This window comes from Podarcis muralis, chromosome 2 (genome assembly GCF_964188315.1).
Source record: "Podarcis muralis chromosome 2, rPodMur119.hap1.1, whole genome shotgun sequence".
Classification (NCBI taxonomy): Eukaryota; Metazoa; Chordata; class Lepidosauria; order Squamata; family Lacertidae; genus Podarcis; species Podarcis muralis.
In genome coordinates, this window is record NC_135656.1 from 54,642,685 (window position 1) to 54,664,023 (window position 21,339).

At 41.8% G+C, this 21,339-nt stretch overlaps 1 long non-coding RNA gene across 1 annotated transcript; it reads left to right on the forward strand.

Annotated features, from left to right (window-relative positions):
• Nucleotides 1-693: 693 nt before the first annotated feature.
• Nucleotides 694-21,121, forward strand: LOC144326966 (uncharacterized). The gene is made up of 3 exons (XR_013391906.1): nucleotides 694-920; nucleotides 18,026-18,160; nucleotides 19,168-21,121. It is a non-coding gene; the product is annotated as an uncharacterized LOC144326966 (long non-coding RNA).
• Nucleotides 21,122-21,339: the final 218 nt, after the last annotated feature.

Sequence of the window (21,339 nt, forward strand, 5' to 3'; positions counted from 1 at the left end):
CAGGTATGCAGTCATCAGCCAACAAACACAAAGCATCCATCAGCCCCAGGGCTCTCCCATTCTCTCTCCCCCACAAGAGACAGTGTTGTGGAAAGTCTCCGCTTCCCTGGCCTCATGGGGAGGGATTGGTGGGGGTGGCCCTCCTGCATCTTGTCTAATTGTTTTACAAGTGGTTTCCAACAGATGTAGCTGTGTTTCACAGATGAGTTACTTAGTGCAGTTAGAATGGGGAAACCCTTGCAATCCAATGATAAAGCTACTACAGGGCAAAATGTCATCATGGCATCCCTCAGAAAAGCACACCAAGTTTAAGAAGTGAAAATGACCAAAAGAAAGGAGAAGAACATTCTAGAGAGGTAGTGATGGTGTGATGGTGAGCAGTTCTATTATCACGTGCCCCATCCTTAAGTGAGGAAATCATAACTATGGATTATATTTAATAAATGCTGTGAATGCAAATTAGCTGGCTGCCCAAATACCTTTAGACTTCAGCCGAAAGATCTGACTAACACTCTAGGTCCAATTAAATCCAGTGTGGCTTATATTTGTGGGATATTTACAATGCAGTCAAACCAACGACACATGTCTGCTAGATAGGCACATGATAGGAGCTGAAGCTCACAGAGTTTTCCTGTAAGTTTGCTAGAGAGAACTCTGAGAGCCTCTCCCACCCTGCCCTGAGGGGGGGGGGGCGTATCCATATATAATCTCACCTGGCCAGGCACTTCCTCTTTGTTCTTTGCTCTTTGACCTTTACCTTTCACCTCATTTTAGCAATTTAGAACATCTGCATGTCTGAGCTCCTTTGCTCAGACACCATCTTAAACTAGATGTAAGCATGTTTGTGTAACAGAATGACCATTTTAAGCCTGCTTGAACAAAGCTGCTGTTATCTGTTATTCTTCAAGAAGAAATACTGAGTGAGTAAATGTTATTTTTACCTTTTACAAGACACTTCATGTGATTGTTGTTTTAAGGGGGAGAAAAGGGGGAAATACTAGGAAAATCCAGTCTGCGTTAAAGCATCCTGAATTACTTAAATTAAAGCATCCTGAATTACTTAAAGTAAAAGGATGAAACTAGTCTATCTAAGCATCCTTTTAAGCTGCAAAGGAATGCACTCTGCTGAACTCACAAATGTGAGGAAGGATGATATCTAATAAATATATCCTTTCCTAGCATCTATACACAACCCTACAATATTGACACACTCTATTTAAGAGCTTGGCATTCTTCTTCAAGGGCTATATTAGATGCTATCTGAGAACAAAACTCCAATAGCACTGAGCTCTTTCCAAATGTATCAGTAGGTCTACCTGCATCTAAGTGGTCTTCAGTCGACTTTGTTGATAACTTGCATAGAATCTGTATTGCGATGTATCAGCTTTCTCCCAAATATTTCAGACTACAGTGTCAGCCCCAGCAAACATGTCTATTTGTTGGGGATAATGAGAGTTGCAGTCAGAAACATTTGGAGGGCACTGGCTTGTGGAAGGCTTTCTCTGTATAGACACAAATTATGCTGCTACCTGTCTAGTATTCAAGGCATAATATTGTTATGAGTTTGGGTGTTAGGCTGTGTGCCAGACTAACTCTTGTATCCAGCAAGTGTTAAAATCTAATCAAAGCTTCTAATTTTTGGAATAGCCAGGCTAGCCCTCTAGTGAGGTTGTAAGGAGAACAAAGGAAGGGGCTCCGTGGGAGATAGCAAATCGGTGGCAACTCACAGATAATGAGAAGGACAAAAGTCTTGAGAATTGAGAGTTGGCAGTGATGTGACCTAGGAAGGAAAGCTGCAAGCTGGAGTAAGAGAGGGAGAGCAATGCTAGAGAGCAATGTTTGATATCTCCTGGACTCTGAGGCTGTGGCTATGGGAAAAGTGAGACCATTTGGGGGTGTTAATGCTGCGAGCCCCTCCATTCTAGGCTCAGGTTATATATGTGTGTAAATAAACCATATATCCTAAAGACACCACAGTCTCTGCTGTGCATCATTCCAAAAGGAAACACAAACCCTGAGTGAGCAACTAGAACCCCAAAATCTCACTCCACTTAGCGATTGGGGTGGTGTGCAACAATATAGTCTCATAAGGAGATTTATTCCTTGAGTCAAGCATTTTGCCTGTTTGTCATTATAAAAATGGGAGTATAACTGTTTTAAACAAACTATAAAAGTAGCTTATAAAATAACAAACATGAACAATAAAATCTGGATAAAGCTATTTAAAAACCAATCAAAGTTTGCTATCCAGAAATAATAGTCTCAATAGGGCTGTAATAAGAAAACAATCATCCATTAAGTACCCGGGGGGGGGGGGACACCTTTGACTTGGAAGCACAATCCTGTGCACATCTACTCAGAAGTAAGTGCCACAACGTGTCCTGTGGAGCTCACTCCCTAGTAAGTGGGGAAAGGATTGCAGTCTAAAAGACACCAATGACTATTTCTAGGAAAGGTGTTGTGAAATGGGGTGCTACCCCCCTAATTTCCAAAGGCAGGACCTCTGAAAACGATTTTTTAAAACTAGGCAGGTTCATGCAGGACAAGGCGATCTTTCAGATCCCTGGTTCCAAGCCATTTAGAGATTTAGAGGAATTCTGCCTTCAGGCATCAGAAGGAAAAGGAACATGGCTCGGCTGTATGTAAGGTTGGTCTGAGGTTGCCAGGAATCCCATTATAAGTGGTTCTTTCATTCCTTATTTTTGAATACCCCTGATGCATGGAACAGACACCTTAGTTCATACATATGATTTATTCTGTTAGCCATTTGTTGACCTGAAAAGCATAAATAAGTTACAACACCTGCACAAAAGCCCAGCTTATTTCTACCTCCAAGTGTTCTCAGGTACCCCTAATAGCATATTCTGATCCTCAAATTTTGATTTTCTTCATGAAAACAACATTTTAGAGCTACTTTATTTCTCTTACAGTTAGAGATTTCTCCAACACTATTCTCTCATTCATCCTCTTCCCAATCCAATAGCCCGTCCCCATCTCTAAACTGTCATTTATTTATTTTCACAAATTAAAATCATCATTATGGGTTCTGTTTCATTTTTTTGTTCATTGACATTAGCCTTGTTCCAGCAGGAGGAAACATACACCAAAGTGGATGCTACGTGTAGGTTTCCCAGGGCTGAAAAGGGTGATCCAATGGCTGGGGCAAGATAACAGCAGAATTAAAGTGTGGGAAGATAGGAAGCTGCCTTATATTGAGTCAGTATCCATGGAGTTCAGTATCTTCTAGCACAGCAGCAGCTGTCCAGATTTGAGGCAGGGTTCTCTCCCAGCCCAACCAGGAGATGCTGGAGATTGAACCTTTGCATGCAAAGCAACTGCTCTGCCACTGAACAGGAGCCAGTGTGGTGTAGTGGTTAAGAGCGGTAGTCTTGCAATCTGGGGAACCGGGTTCGCGTCTCTGCTCCTCCACATGCAGCTGCTGGGTGACCTTGGGCCAGTCACACTTCTCTGAAGTCTCTCAGCCTCACTCACCTCACAGAGTGTTTGTTGTGGGGGAGGAAGGGAAAGGAGAATGTTAGCCGCTTTGAGACTCCTTCGGGTAGTGATAAAGTGGGATATCAAATCCAAACTCTTCTTCTTTGGCTCTTCCCTAAGCTCTTTTCCTCCTAACTTCTCATCTCTACCAATGCCCCGACATTAGTAACTGTCTATCCTCATCTCCCTTTGGATGCAGCCAGAAAGGTGAAGTTGCCACTGCTCTGTGTCTTTTTCCTGATAATGCATAGTTGTGTAACACAATGCATAATGTGACATCTTCTTGCGTGATTCTCTGTCCCTGTCCCTAACAATGATGTGAGGTTTAGGCAGGGAAACAGCATGGGGAAACCCAGTGGCTCTTAATATTGAATGAATATGCACAGGGCCATGTACAAGAACCTTGGCAGGGGTGGACTTTGGTAATATGGTGTTCTGAGCAAGGAAAAAAATTGGCACACACCCCCTCTCCAAATATTTCTTATTTTCACAATAATTCATTTTGGTACAGTTGCCCTTTTTTTTTTTTTTTGTACTTCTCAGTAAGTACCCATATAAATATAGGTTTGGTGATGATGCTGATGATGATGCTGATGATGATTTTGTGCACCCTCGGCTCTGTGCTCTGGGCAGGTGAACCACCCGCAACACCCTAAATCTGGTGCTGACCCAGGTTACACAAGGTTCCCAAGGATGTGGAGTGCCTCTGAATGTATGTGCTGTTGACAGACTTTCAGAAGTCAGGGACAGGACCCATGGGGCACGGCAACATCAAGGATTGAGGCAATGATCATGGTCCTGCTTTGTTGTGATGTAGGAGATTAGTGATCAGATAGCAACATGAGAACATAAGAAGAGCCATTCTGGATCAGATTAGTGGTCCATTTAGTCCAGCATCCTGTTCTCACAGTGACCAACCAGAATCCTTGGGGAAGGCAGCAATCAGAACCCAAGCGCGGACCACTCTCCCCACTTATGACCCCCAGTGACTAGTATTCAGAGGGAAGTAAGAGCCTTCCACTGCAGCCATTGATCTCCCAACAGTTTCCTTAAAAAAAACCAACAAACCATGGGGAGAGACACAATTTGGATCTGGCCAGAAACACTTGGGAGGATGATTAAGACCTGTACAGCAGGCATACACATACCCCTGCTGCAAGTTCCTTCCTTTAAAAGAAAAAGGGAAATGAGAGATCTGATCACAGATACCCTACATCTTTTCTGTTTGGTCCCAGGTGGATTATGGCCTATGCGATTGGAAAGTGTAGAGTACTCGGGATCGGTTTGTCCTTTCCTTTTCTGAAAAATTAACAGCATGCCGTAGTTAGTGCATACAGAGAGCTTGGTGGTTTCTGGAGAGGGACTCCTGGGTTCTGCAGTGAATAGAAGATGGTGTCTCACATACACGCGTTCCTTAATATTCATGAAGAAGAAGAAAGCCAATATCTAAGCTGGGATAAATGCTAAAAGGTTTGATTAAAAACAAAACAGCAGGTAATCTCTTTCAATTACCTTAGCAGCGGACAAAATGTAGGTAAACATCCCTTCTACTCCCCAATACAAATGCAACACACATACATACACACACACACACACATATATATGTTCCCTTTTCACCGTGATGAGTCACTTAAGCAGTTGGCTGAAAAATAAATTACTGAGATCTAGAAGTAGTGTAAAATTAGGGACTGCAGATGCATGGCTGACGTAAGCAAACTAACAATATAGGCAAAGAACTTAATAGGAACACGGGAATTGACTGTATAGCTCTACAAACAAGCTTGCAGCAACCAGTCATCTACTGCTCCTTGGTTATTGACAAGTTCCGCTTCTTCCAGAGGGTGACGGGGTGCATCGCTAAAGCAACAGGATTGCTTAGTTACTATTTTGAGTCATGTTTTGCTGTGCGCCACCCAGATCCACATTCAAAGCTTATTGAAGAGAAAATTGCTGTTTCTGCCTAAGAGTTATAAACTTGTTAGATGTGGATGTCTTTTGTTTTGTGTATTACTATCAGGCAGTGAGAGATTTTACTTTCTTGGGCTCCATGATCACTGCAGATGGTGACAGCAGTCATGAAATTAAAAGATGCCTGCTTCTTGGGAGAAAAGCAATGACAAACCTAGACAGCATCTTAAAAAGCAGAGATATCACCTTGCAGACAAAGGTTTGTATAGTTTGATGCTTTTGAATTATGGTGCTGGAGGAGACTCTTGAGAGTCCCATGGACCTCAAGAAGATCAAACCTATCCATTCTTAAGGAAATCAGCCCTGAGTGCTCTCTGGAAGGATAGATCCTGAAGCTGAGGCTCCAATACTTTGGCCACCTCATGAGCAGAGAAGACTCCCTGGAAAAGACCCTGATACTGGAAAAGATGGAGGGCACAAGGAGACGGGGACGACAGAGGACGAGATGGTTGGATAGTGTTCTCGAAGCTACCACCATGAGTTTGACCAAACTGCGGGAGGCAGTGGAAGACAGGAGTGCCTGGCGTGCTCTGGTCCATGGGGTCACGAAGAGTTGGACACGACTAAATGACTAAACAACAACAACATTACTATCAGGACCTCCCAATATATTTTGCTGTCTGAGGCAACACAGACAGCATTTTAAGCAGCACACTCACTGGACAGGTAGCTGTAATAATTTAATGGCTAGATTAGTCCCATTCACTCAGTATGTTGCTGCCTTTGAGTTGTGTTTGGATGTTGCAGTTAGTGCCTGGACTTTGAGGTCATTGGGAGATTCCCTTCTGATGTTGTCTCAGTTTTGTAGGATACAAATGCCCTCACCTCTCAAGTAGGTGTGAGCAGTATCAGCACTGATGGAGTTTTGTTGCCAAGTAAAACTGTAGGCAATTCACCTAAACATTTTACTAAAGTGGCCCCCATCACTTGACTGATACACTTTTGTTGTTAGTATATTGTCCATTCTTAAGATGTATTTAAATGAAATACGGTTTTAATGTTGTTTCTCTTTGGGGTTGTGTGAACCATGGAGAGTGGTTTATAAATAAATGAATAAAATGCAGTAATAAATAAGTACATGTTATTGTTAATTATAGTATTCATACCGTAATTTGATTTCTTACCTGGCCTTCACCATAAGGTCCCAGTGCAGTTTACATGTAAAAATGCAATATTAAAAACAGTTTAAAACAAATTAGTCACCAGAATAGGGCAGAACTTATGAAAGACACGCATAGGATTAAATTAAAGTTAAAGGACCCCTGACAGTTAAGTCCAGTCACTGACGACTCTGGGGTTGCGGCTCTCATCTCACTTTACAGGCCAAGGGAGCCGGCGTTTGTCCACAGACAGTTTTTCCGGCCAGCATGACTAAGCCGCTTCTGGTGCAACAAAACACTGAAACCAGGGCAGCGCACAGAAACACCGTTTACCTTCCCACTGGAGTGGTACCTATGTATCTACTTGTACATTTTGACGTTCTTTCGAACTGCTAGGTTGGCAGGAGCTGGGACTGAGCAACGGAGCCCAACCCTGTTGCAGGGATTCGAACTGCCAACCTTCTGATTGGCAAGCCCAAGAGGCTCAGTGGTTTAGACTACAGCGCCACCTGCGTACAGGACTGCAACCAGTTCATGTGTGTACTGTTAATATTGGTCACTGTCATCCCCTGTAGTCTCTAAACTCCATTTTAAGCAACAAACATTTGAATTGTTTCATTTCAATCCAATGTTTGTTAGGTGAAGAATACAAGAAGATAGTGGTTTAGAAGATGATTCATAAATTGTAATACAGTAATAATATCTATTTTGATCATAAAACTTGATTTTTCTGATTAGTGCTAAAAAGCTTATTTTATTAATAAATGCATTGAAGGAACAATCTTTTTAGTGCCAAGTTGAATTCTACCTGATGTTGGCAAATGCCATACCTTCCACTCCAACCATTGCCACTGCTCACCAAACACTCAGGAGTGATTTTGCCATGCAGGATCACATCCTGCCTGCATTGCAGCAGAACAACTGTTCCTGTGCACATTGCATTCCACTGCAATTGCCAAGGGAAAGGGGATGGGGATGTTCACAGTCCCTGCAGCCAGTGAGACTGAGGCCTGACCATTAACTCAGAATTCAGGTAGCACCAATCTAGACACTTCAGGAAATCTCATGATAGTGTGATGCTATTGGCAGTTATTATTTGTCATATGCAATTGCTCTCCCAAAGTTTTAGCATTTGGAGCTGAGCAACTGTTTGGCACAGACAGCTGGTTATCAAGAACGAAAGATGCCATTTTTCAAACCTGTTGGATGGTGAAGATTATGTAGCCCTAGATGTTGCAAGCAGGACCAGTGGTTGGGGACTATGGGAGCTGTAGTACATCAACCACTGCCCCCCCCCAAGCCACACACACTTTATAACCTGCAGCCTTTAGTGGCTTGTGCCTTGTGTCATGGACACCTAAATTCCAGCCAGCCCAAGACATTTTGGCACTTGAAGCAAACCAGATAAGAGTGCCTCCTCCTCCACCTGCCTGCCCTCGCCAGGAAAGAAAGAGTAGGTGAAGATCTACACCAGGAACAAGGGGTGGAGACAGGCAGACATCAGGATCTGCTGCCCCTGTGGATACTTCCACTAGAGGTGGTCGCCTCACCTGGCCTCATGGAATGGCTGGTCCTGCATTGAAATAGGCTATCAAATATGTGGAAGGTATTTAGAAAGTAAAAGGCAGATGAAATGTTGACTGTCTCTCTAAAATGGTCCCCGAAGACCTCCATCTGAGCCATCAATAGTAAGGGCTAATATGATTCATGAGAATCGGCTTGCATTTTGCCTTCATCAAGCGATCTGATAGTATCCGCAATTTTTATCCTGAGTACATAAAATGGGCTTAATTTTATATAAAGATTCCCTGTTACACAAATAATTTATGTTGGTTCCCTTCCCAGGTATGTTAATGACAACCTCAATATGCACATGCAGTATTTGCATTTCCCCTTCTAATTATGTGTTTCTAAGAGGAGCTCTAGAATTGCAGCAGCACATTAGTCAATTCATGGAACTTGGCTTTTCCCAGACTCGCTTGGCTATCTTTTAGGAGCGCTTCAAAGAGTCCTTAAACAAACTTTCCTTTCCGAGTTTGGCAGCATGAATTAAATTTGTCAATATAGCTGGCTGTCTTCTGTCTGCTTTAAGCTACATTACTAAAATCTGCATTTCATTGGAGGATTTCAACTGCTTCCACAATGGAGTCAATATTTCTGTGAATATTACCAGCTGATACATTCATCTTTCCTTTAGATAAAGAAGAAATGGCCCCATTTTTAATTTTACAGAGCACAACCCATTCACAACATTCCAGATGAAATAACTTTTGTCTTCACTGGGAATTTTGCAACCATTCATCTATTTTCAAATGATAAATAAGGATAACAGCCATACAAGTTTAGCTACAGCAATCCAACAAAAAGTGGATCCTCATACAGGTATCTGTTTGGATTAATCATACACCTGCTTGTACATTGGCCCTAAAGACAATGCATTTATATGAGAGCTACTTTCACGTACAAGCCTTGATCCAACTAAAGTTAATTGGACTTAATTGCCAGGAAATCAACAATGGGGTTTAAGTTAAGTTGTTTGATTTGCGAAGGCAGCTAACTTTAGCAGGACTGGATATCCTAGTTTCAGGACAGAGTCTGTACTGAAATCCATTACAGTGGACACTTGGGTTGCGAACATGATCCATGCGGGAGGCATGTTTGCACTCCGCAGCGTTCGCAACCTGCAGCGCCACGTCTGTGCATGCGCGGGTTGCGATTTTGGTGCTTCTGCGCATGCGCGAGCGCCGAAACCCAGAAGTAACCCATTCTGGTACTTCCGGATTCGGCGTGGTGTGCAACCCGAAAATGCGCAACCTGAAGCATCTGTAACCTGAGGTATGACTGTATTTGCACTCTCAAGTAAGAACCAAACTACACATTACATCCATCTGAATGTGAGTAGAGTCTAAACCACTCCCTCTTTTTCCTTTGTTTCTTTTTTGACTGGGAAAAGCACTTCACAATTGGAGAGGAGGCAGCAGAGGTAATGCTTCAGTCTTTCCTGTCTACCCCTGCTCCTGTGACACTAAATGTACTACCTATTTCTCATTGTTTTCTACTCCAGTGTGCCATCTGATTTAGTATTATACCTAAGTTCCACTTATATTTATTTACAGTCACTCGGACAGCCAACCTTACCCCATATGATCCTTGATACACCAAGGTGCCAAAATAGGCAATCTCAGATGGATGCTATCGGGGGGCGGGGGGAGGTCCCTGTAAAGAAAGATATGTAAATGAATGTCTGAGAACTGTGGTTAAATGTGGTGTATTTTCACCTGAATGCACTGAATAAGTTACATTTGCAGCATTGTTGGCTCTCTAGAGGGCCTTCTAACGTCGTGGTTTGTATGTATTACACTCCTGCATAACTAGTTGTCTGTGTGCCTGGAACATTTTTTCCCCTTATAAATGAAAAGATTTTAATTTCGCACCATAGTTGTCTTGCTATTCCAATCTTCTGAGACTGATTTAATCAAATGACAACAGTTGTGGCGTTAGCTTAGCCTGCTCATCCCAAAGTTCATCCTTTTAAATTCCAGTTCCACGGGAATAATACACAGCGAGTTTTTGCCCTACGATGATTTGCCTGTTGCTCAAGTCGGTGACCCTTTGCATGAATGTATTTAGGGCTCCAAAGATCAGGCAGAGATAAAGGAGAAGCAGGAAATGTAGCGCTCCAGGAGACATTTATACGGAGACAGTTTTTGATTAATAAAACCATTCTGCTGCTGGCTCGTTATAATTATTTATGGAGCATCTTGAGTATACATAGCACGTTACACAACTTGTAAGAAGACTGAGTTCATGCCCTGAGTAGCTTTCAGTCTAATGGAAACACAATACAGTACTCAAGGTAATTGATAAAACACAAGAGTGGTGTTGAGATCATCCAGATTTACAAGGGTAGGACATAGGCACACCATGCAACTAACAATGGTGGGTGACAGGGAGGACACCATTATCAGGGAGGACAACACAACTGTATTGGAATACTCTAAATGCAGACCTCTCTGAGATCTGGATCTCACAACTTTGGAACTTAATTTTAATGGACAGAAAACTTGACAACCCATGTCCAAGAGAGTCAAACAGACAGGAAAAACCACTACTTTTCAATCAACCTGGCATAGTTTTATCACATAAGCAACATCAGTGGAACATTGTTATAACAGGCCTCCGAGAACACATGGCAACTTGCAGGATGAGACCTTCATTTCAAAACCGAAATGACCAAAGTGATATGTAATTCAATAGATATTTGGTGTTTCTGCTGGGAGAGGGTGGGGTTGTTGAATATGGGTGGCTGCTTGTATAAATAAGTGAAAACAATGAAATGTGTGGAGAGATGGGATGTTACTAGAACTGCAGTGTATGGAATATATGGAGCTGGTGGGATAACTGGAACAGAAATCTGCATAGGCCTACCAAGTATGAATTTATTCCTCCAGAAGATGCATAGCTTCTAGTGGGTTTTAAAGAATAGAGCAGCTGGACGAGTGAAGTTGTTTAAGTAGCACGCTTCAGCCAAGAAAACAACACACATCCAAAGAAAAGAATCCCACTGCAATTCATTCTCGAGTGCAGAGGTTAAACAGGGAAATATTCCAACGTTCACTAGAGGAGGTTTGCTTGAAAGGGGTCACTCGAAGAGCCAGCTTTGTGCTGTCAAACATAACCGCAACAGGGGAAGTAGTGAATCAAACATCGGGGTCAACAACTGGAAGTCCCCTAGTGACCCTGAACCATTCATTCCCATTGGGGGCCAATGCATGCTTCCGATTGCTGGCTGCCTGGGATAAATGATAGCACTGCATCGTTCTTAGAGCATGTCTTGCCTGTGAGTGTCCAAGGTCATCACTGGAGATAGATTGCTGTGCTCGATGGATCTTCCTTTTCTGACTCAGCAGCCTAGTTACTGTGCATTTACTGATACGCTTCACAATGTAATCTGGGACTAGGGATGGAAGCAAAACTCAATTCGACCCACATTTAAGGGGAAATTTGCCTAGTTTGTACTTTCTGAAACAGTAAATGAAGTGAAACACAGCCGTTCTTCAAAATCTGCACTTCTCCAAACTTCACTTTGCAGTTCTCCAACCAAGTAGCCTGTACAAAATGAGTGTGCCTATAAATGCATTATTGGTTTAAATAGCATACAGAAATGCTTCACATTAGGGGAAATATGCTTTGTAAGGATGTGTATTTTAGGCAAAACTGCACACAATAAAAGTGTGTTTTAGGAGAAATTTACACAAAAATGCTGGATTTTCATGAGGCTTTTTAAAAAAAAAACAAAAAACTGATGTGGAAGTGTGGAGAAATCCATTGCTATATTTGGCTCCATTGCCAAATCCTGGCCAAATCCAGTCTTAATAATCTGGATTGCTGGTACTCCAGGATTTGGCAAATTGCCCTCTTGAAAAGATCTCTCATAAACTAAAAGTATCTAAACAGCAATGCTCAAATGACCACTTTTGTGCTATATGACACTATTTTATTTCTTATACAAATATTGAGGCACACAGTCACTCAGTGTCACCAGTATATGCAAACGTCTGGTTTATCTAAGATTTTATAAGCCTTTATTTTCAATAATGATGAAACTCACAGGCAGAGAATACTTTTGTTTTTAAATACCTTTGTTATTTTAAAGGGAATCCTTGTAACTGTTGGTACTATATTATTTCTGTGGAGTTGCACTGTGACTTTTATGGTTGACATATTCAATTCTTCGTTTTCTTTCCTTTTGTTACATTTTCACTTCCCAACATGAAATTCAATAAAAAACTACTTGGGGGGGGGGGGGGAGGAAATCTAAAGAAGTAAATTTAAGATTGGAAAAAATGAAAAACTGAGAGAAACCAACATTCTCCCATCCAGATTTAGGACTAATGTTTTTGCCTATGGGATCCAGTCCTATCATGAGACAGTGTGAGGCAGCTGCTTCAGGTGGCTGATTCTGAGAAGTGGACAATGAACAGAGTTGTGTCTGCCCACCAGTACTAGTTTATATAGCTCGGTTGCAGTGGAGGAGGATGTCCTGTCACCAGTGTCAAAGCCAGATTTAGCTGCTAGCCTGGCTGAGTTTTGCCTGTAGAAGGAAGGTGGGTGGCATCATTTGCTTCAGGCAACAAATTGTCTTGGGCTGGTCCTGTTGCTCACCTGAAATTTTTTACTCCTCTAATAGCCAATTGGCTCAAAATGGCTAGTTTCTGTTAATAAATACCCAGGCCTCTGAATTAGCTAAACTATCTTTGGAGTTTGCTTTAGACAAATAAAGAACTTCCCATCTATCAGGGGCACATGCCAACTGCAGGTGTAATTCCCAGGCTTCTCATTAGCTTGAAGGCTTTATCTCAAATTGTGTCATTTCGGGAGAGCATATTAAAAGCTAACTGGCTGTGCAATTGCTGAAGAAACGTTTGCAAAGTTGTTCAAGACCAGGGCCTTATGCAAGTTCTTCCCCCTCACTGCCTCTTTCTTCCACCTTTGTTTGGTCAGAGAAGTCAAACCTCTATTCTGACCTGTAACTATTTCCTTGTTGCCTTGAATCAATAAAATTACTCCCAAATTGACTTCATCTTTTAGCAAAATGCAGATGTGCATGCATGTGTTCCCACACACTTTTATTCTCATATCTCTCCCACAAACTCTCATAAAGATTTGACCTTCAGAAGCAGCCTGGGCTTCCAGAGGCAAGCAGGTTTCAGCCTTAGCCTCACAGACAGCTGCACAATTGAGGCAAAGGTCAAGTCAGTGTTATGTGAAACAATATGAGGATTCTCACAGCATCAGTAAAGCTAGACAAAAGCAGAAGGGATGTTAAAAAAAAAAAGAGGAAAGAGAAAGGGCCACAAACAGGAAGAAATTAATAAAAACAAACAACAAAATAAAAGGAGACACAGCAAAACAGGTCCTTTTTTCTCCTCCCTGCCCCCTTTATGATATCAGAGACATCACCTTGAAAAATTGCCAGCGGCATAACTCACTCATACATCCCATGTATAGGACTAACCATCCAAACCTGCGTATAGTAAATCGCGTATTTCACAGTAGTTTCATATTTTGGTCAAGAGAGGCTGCTTTTGAAATATGCAACTGCATTTCCTCTAATTTTCATGGGATTATTCATAATGCGCCTTGCCTCCATTGCTTCACATGGAGACCCATATCACAGACTTTATGTGGAAGAAGAAGGTCCCGTCGGTGAGACTTATGAACTCGATATCTCACTGAGCATCCCAGCACATGACTATGAATTTACTCAGTGAGATTGCAGGGCAATCCGACAGGGAGGGGAAACTTGAGGCTGAGGAACTGCCATATCCAGAGCTCTGCCAGCCTCATGGGGGCAGAGCAGAAGGTGGGGAGGTCAGGGATGTGTTTTCCCTTTGCCTCAACATGGGGACATGTTGCAGGAAAGGGTATATTTTGGGTTCAGATATCAGCTGCAGAACACCCCTTTCTCTCCCTCTCTTCACCATTGGAACACCAACAGCAGAGAAGCAAGGACTGCAGGGTGATGGAACTTGACGCTGTTCTATTGTTCTCTGGGGGGGAGAACATGTCTAGCCTTCTGGTTATAGTCATAATTATTTTTCCATACAATTCCCTCTGAGAACAATGGAGCATCATCAAGCTCCACTGCTCGCAGGGGAACTTGCTGTGTTTGCACTCAGAGCAAATGTGCCAGCTGCTCCAGAATGTGGTCAATTGGGTGTCCTGTTCTGAAAAGGAATTGAGGCAGCACATAACCCTCAGACCATCTCTTAAGTACTTATTTTTTAAAAAATAAAAAGCATGCATCTGAATGGATTTTATGGGATCTTCCATGAAAGATCTGCTCAGAAATGGAATGGGACAGACTTAGTTCCGTGTATAGTACCGGGACAGCCTAGATTTTAACAGATCCATCTAGTGTCCTTGATTTGTCACTTCACAGGGTTTGTATATTTTGTTTGTTATTTGTGTTTATTAAGAAAATCATGTTTTTAATGTCCTTGATTCACCCTTCGTTTCCATATACTTTCGACTGAATACACAAACATCTCCTTGCCTCATAGTTCTGCATCATGATGCTGTACTAAAGCACCATACAAACTGAGTGGAAATCATACTTTGGGTACAACCCTTAGACCACTAGTTCCAGAGAAAAATTGAATTAACTGATAGTTTAGGTCAATGCATCTCAAACAGCGTAAAAGAGACTGGGGTTCATGGACTCTATTAGATGTATTTGCTTCATTGAGATACTTTACCCCCATTGACACAGCGCTCCTTTTCAATAACGGTAGATCTTTCCGTGAAGAAGAATATTCAGCAATTTTTAACCATGCGCTATAGTCTATTTTAATTGTTTGTCAGAACAGTTTGTACTCTGTAAACAAGAAGAATTGCATAATCACCAGCAGGAAAGAAACAATGCATAAATAGGTCCAGCAATGAAAGGTGCAGGTCTTTAGCCAGAGAAACAGCATGAAAATACATGGTGTGCCCTTTCTCCTACACAGCCATCTCAATGTACACGGACAGCATAATAAATCTGGTGCTTTGGGATAATTCTCCATGTCAGCTGCTGAAGGGACTTTGATCTACAGTTGAACCAACACACGATCTGTTAATCAGAAGAAAAGCAGCTGTTGAAAGTATTGAGTTGGAGTATGTATGAAATCAGGCTATAATGCACCACTGTGCAGGGGATGAAAACAGATTGAGCCCAGGAAGTGAAGATGACGCTTTGCTGAAACAAAGGCCTTATCGTGGACTGGTGTCATCATTCCACCTGCGACTGCTTTTCACACAGAGAAGGAGCAAAAAGAGTACAGCTTTGGATCCTTTTCTAATTTATTTATTTCATAAAATTTAGACACTGCTTGATTATAAAAAAGGGGGAGAACCTCAAAGCAGCTTACAATGACAAAAAACAAAAAAAAATGGTAGAAATTAAAAACGATAAAAATTAAAATCAGCAATGAATCAAAAGCAGATTAAAATACAAATCAGCGTTCTACACATATCTGGGTACACTTGTCTAAACGGAAATGTTTTTAGCAGGTGCCTAAAAGTTGTGGTCTAAACCACAGAGCCTAGGGCTTGCCGATCAGAAGGTCGGCTGTTTGAATCCCCGCGACAGGGTGAGCTCCCGTTACTCGTCCCTGCTCCTGCCAACCTAGCAGTTTGAAAACACTTCAGAGTGCAAGTAGATAAATAGGTACCGCTCTGGCAGGCAGGTAATCTGCATGTGTATATTTTTCTAAATAAAAGAGTAGGTCTGTGTTAGGGAAATGGTCCTGATTGTATCTTCCGCGATGGAGCAGGTGTTCATTTCTCGGTGCTCATTCTGTAATATATATTTATTACATTACACACTGGTGAAACTTAAATTGTGAGCTCCTTGGGACAGATTTCTCATTAGGAATAATACATAATATCAAAACTCCCCATGAAAGTTTAGAGACTGTGATATTTCTCACAGCATAAGCTTTGGTAGGCAAGGACCTGTTCTGCCAGATGTAAGCTAGATATTTCAGCAACTGATGGCGTAGGTGCTTGCTTACTGAAGCTCATGTCACACAAAACAATTCATAGCCTTTTAAGGTGCCCAAGGATTCCCTGTTGTTCTTTGCATCTTGCAACATAGCAACATCCTTCTGGAACTTATCCTGCTTTCCTCATTGAGTCTTGCCACTTACCAGCACAAATCAAGGGATGTGTGGTCTTTCAGAATGTAAAATGCGATATTTCAAAATACTCCCACACAAATCAGAAGGACTCGTTACTCTTGCAAAACAAACTCTGAGAGAGCCGGTCCTAATTGTACGTATTTGGAGTGAAATGCATCAAGGTGAAATTAAAGCCACTTGTCATTGTTTCGTGTCTGTTATAAACAGCCACTCTTGTGACATAATTTGAATAACTTCTAAAAAAAAGAGATGGTCCTAACTTCTCAGTGGGAAATATTAATTAGATCTTCCCGCAATGTGCTTGTGATTGCAAAAGTCCAGCACTATTCCCTTTCTTTTCTTGATTTGGTTAGGGATGATGAAAACACTGGAGAAGGAGCCAAATTTCACTCAGCCACATAAACTGTATGAATGATTCATAAGCTCTGTCCTTAGTCTTGTACACGGCCACTCTATTTATATGATATGATAATATTATATAAATACCCTGTCCTGTTAATCATACATCTGTATGCATTTCAGCTTAATCAGAGGAACAGCAATTATTCCCCTCTTGCAGAGATCTCTTTAAAGACCTCCTAATGTGCCAGAGATAAATTACTCAATAAACAAATGTTTAAATACGCTGGCACTGTCCAAGAGCATATTACATTATGCTGATCCTCTCATAGCTCTCCTCTGCTTCGGCTGCTGCTGCCACCACCGTAAGGCAGAATGTGGATGCTCTCCAACAGGCTAGTATGCTGATAACAGAAAATATGCTAAAGATTAATGTGTGCATGTGCACATTTGTGCATGCATGTAACATAGGAAGATCTGGCCACATCAGAAGACATTTTTCATTTCCTAAGCAATTTAATAGATTAAAAAGAAAGTATTTCTTTGGGCATTTAATGTGATTTTATTTGTTTTATACTGTTTTGTATTTGGCTTATTGGTCTTAGTGACCCTTTCAATGGAAAGGAGGGATAAGAAATACCCTAAATAAATAAGAGAGATTTCACAGTGATGAACTTGCTTAATGCTGTATTGGTACTCATAACAGCATGAGAAGAACCTGTTGGATCAGGCCAATGGCCAAGCTAGTCTGGCGTGCTGTTCTCACAGTGGCCAGCCAGATGCCAATGGGAGGCACACAAGCAAGGACCTTAGTACAACACCACCCTCGCCTCCTGTGTCTTCCAGCAACTGGTGTTCAGAAGCATTCTGCCTCCAACCTTGAAGGCAAAGTATAGCTACTGTGGCTAGTAGCCACTGACAGCCTTTACCTTCTTCAAAGCCACCCAGATTGGTGGCCATCACTGTTCTAAGCCTGGTGACTGTCAGGCACCAGGGGTGTGGGGCTTACTGTCAGGGAGAAGTTGCAGGTAGCAGCTCAAGATGAACCATGAGGCAAGAACTAGAAGTTGAGCAAGGAGCTCCAGGCAAGGGAACAAGTCTTGACTCATAGCCAAGGTCGCAATTAGACATTAGAGCTGAAGGAAAGGTAGGGGTCAGTGTCCAACAGCAGTCCAGCAGACAAAGAAAGAAGAATAGGGGACAAACCACAGAAATGCACCAGATCTCAGGAAGATATTGTTGCTTAAGCAAAGCTTGACCCACAAAATGCCCATTTGTGCCCCTCCATTTTTTACACTGTGGTCATGGGGGTAGTATTTTTACTTTTATCCCTTGTCATTCTTGTATACTACCTTTTCTTAAATGCTTATGTGTTCCATTTTTCATCTGAATATTCCATATCACTAATTTTTCTTTGTTTCTTTCATTTCATGTCAGCCTTTTGGCCAATAAATGGAGTCTTTCCAATCTGAACTCTCTAGAAAAACCTTCACATCAACTCACATCAGCCCCAACCGACATTGCCAATCGTCAAGATGGGAGTTGTAGCCCGAAACATCTGTATGGTACTAGGTAGGAAAAGACTGCTTTAAGATAGTACAAAGAACCTTGGCACTTTATTCTTAGCTCTCTTTTTTTCACACATTGCCCTAAGAATTCATCTACAAGGACCTCAGTCCTTGTAGGACTTTCCAGTCAAAGTTATGTATAAAGTTAGGCTACTGAAGAACTAAATCTTCCTATTAAGCATGCACTTAAATCTCTCTAGCTGGAATCAGTGGGCCTTAAAAGTGCTTCAGCAGATTGTGTCCTAAATTATCCATTAGTAATTGAATGTACCTCAGAAATGTTACGATAGCATATTCATGTGTACAGACGTTAACACCTTTGTGAGCATGTCTTTTAAGGCTGTGTATATGTGTATGTGCAGATGTACATGAACACACTGGTGAATGACATGTAAGAAAACAGATTCCTCCCCCCCAAAAAAAACATTCCAGAACCAATTTAAAGCAATGGGGGGAATGTAGTATTTACAAGAAACAGACAGCAAAGTCCATCACTCCATTTGAGTAATCTCAGTATTTATTTATGGCCTTTACGTAAATTTATCCTTTCCCTGCTACTGACTTACCTACAAACTCATACATCTTTAAGTCATTAGAAAAGCTCTAGCAGCAATATTTATTTTCCAGGAATCTTCGGCTGGGTTGACATGTCTAAACAAAATACTAAAATGGTATCATTGTACAGAGAAAAAACAACTGCAGGGTGACTTAAAAAAAAACAAAAAACACTGAAGGCCCTGCTTCTGTTTTGGGTGGCACTTCAAAGAGACATACTTGACACCTACACAAAATCCTGCCTGTATGTTTACTGCGTTGCTAACAGGATCAGTATGCTTCTGTCGAGAGTATAAACTCACCACAAATGTTATTCTGATCATATGCGATTCTACTGTTTTTGCTTGCATTGGCTGAAATCCTGCATAAGGGTGCCTACACATAACTGTCATTGATTTCGGTAGAAACTACATGCAGAGCTGTTTTCATTGATTTGTTGTTGTTGTTTTTCTTCAGCTGTCTCTTACGAATTTACATAATCTGAAAGCCATATCTTCATAGCACAGAGCTTCATAATCTTCACCCAAGCAGTCATGGCTGACAGGTACCATGGGAAAGAAAAATTCCCCTTTCTCTTGCCACTGTCATGCTCCCTGACTCCATGTGTTTTATGATGTTTAAGGGTCTCTGTTATTCCCAGGGCTTTTTTTCAGCCAGAACTCAGGTTGGCGCCGTTGCCATGATAAGAGAACAAGAGAAGTGTTCATTGTGAGATTTCTGTAAAATTAGCACTGGTTATGTGTTTCAAGTAGAATGTGGTCTACCAGTCTACATTTCCTTTGTGCTGAGCAAGGCAGATGGGTTGCCCACATCCAGAATGTTAGCAGAGAGTCCACCAGAGCTGGGTGGAAATATGTGTTGGAAGCAGTGGTAGTTATCTTCTTGGAAAAGGAAAGCTTCCGCAACTAATTTAAAGGTATTAGGACCATTTCCTATCTTCTCTTTTCTGAACCTTTTCTGAACCTCCTTGTCTGCAGTTCTATAATTTAATTCTTCCATTGCCTGTCTTTTCGGCTGAAAATATTGATGAGGATCAAGGTGCATGTGTTCTTGGAGTACAGACAGCTGTGCCAATACTGGGTGGGGCAGAGGAGGTTCTCAGCAAGAATGCATTAGTTTCCCACTAGGCATTCTGGGACACCATAAACACCACCAAAAGATTTACTGTGGCACCAGCAGGTTTTCTTTATTTGTGGCTATACAAGGTGCTAGCAGCCTTTTCAAGAACACATGAATCACATGACATTGCCAGCAAGCACAGCTGACCAAAGCAGTAAAAGATGCTGGTCCAATGGTGCCCTACCAGAGACCAGGAGTCACTGCTCCCGTCTTCAGCTTGCTGCCTTCACTTGCCCCAAGGTAAACTTCTTCCTCTTAGGGCAAGCGCAGCAGCTTGAAAGATCAAGGCAGACACAGTTCTGCTTTCAGCAGGCTGCAACCAGCCCTGATCCTACTCACATATGTATTTGTGTTCAAGTTTTATTAATGATGAAGTTTTCATTTCTGTATTGCTACTTTTTTCTTTTTCTTTCGCACTATGGACCTCAGTGGTAAATCCTGGCATGCTGCCTTAAACCCTACAGAGTTACTGCCAGTCCATGTAGACTGAGTTAGAGTAAGCAAACCAGTACTTTGACTCAATATAAGTTCTTATAGAGTGTATTTTTTATTATGGCCTGTGGACAACGCATCTCCACTCAATTTATCATCTATCTCAGTATAAGTAACTGTAGAGCATCAAAGCTGTACACCACTAGCACCCCCCTCAATGTAACCTGATTGTTTTAAAATAGCTTGGTTCTGGCATCAGAACAGTTTATCTGCTAATGAACCATTTCGAGCAAATGCCTACTGGATATCCACAGAGTACAAATGCAAAGAGATGTTCAAGTTCACGGTGTACAGGGGAAGCAATAATATTTGCACAAAATCTCCTCGGTGGATATTCAACATGTGGAACGAGAATGGAATGTCTACCAAAGTTTCCAAAGAAATAAAAAAATGTTGCTTTATCCTGAAAAGTCCTGTAATACTGAGGTGACTGTCGATTAAACAGTTGAAAACAATAGACTTCAGATAGGGCAGCTAGATATCACAGCTCATTTGATAGTGTGTTCAGTTTTCTGAAGGACTGTGATGGAGCTACAATGCAAAAGGACAGCAAAGTTTCCGAATCAGCTCTGTTCCCTTTCCCTGCTCTGTGAGGTTTCAGCTGTCACTGCTGTCTTGCTTGTCTCTTACAGCTCTGCTCAGGTAATAGAAGCCACAGTAAACCAGGGCTCTTAGGGAGGTTTCCAAGCTTATGCAGTTAATGTGCTATGAAGCCCTCTTCAAATCTTTGCACTAATAGCAAATAGATTTGAAGAGCAGCCCGCTAGTGTGTGTGTGTGTGTGTGTGTGTGTGTGTGTGTGTGTGCCCTTTCCTCAGCTTCAGTTTTACTTGTCATGTGTTTAGGCAACTGCTGAACAACACCACAGATTACTCGAAATGCAGAGCGCTGAATGAACTATAGTAATTTCCAGTTCCAATAACTCATTATACATAGGCATTGCTAATTGTAGTGCAGGGTGGAATGAAGCAATTTTCATTGAATTCATGGCTGTGGAGGGATGGCATAAAACTTCCCT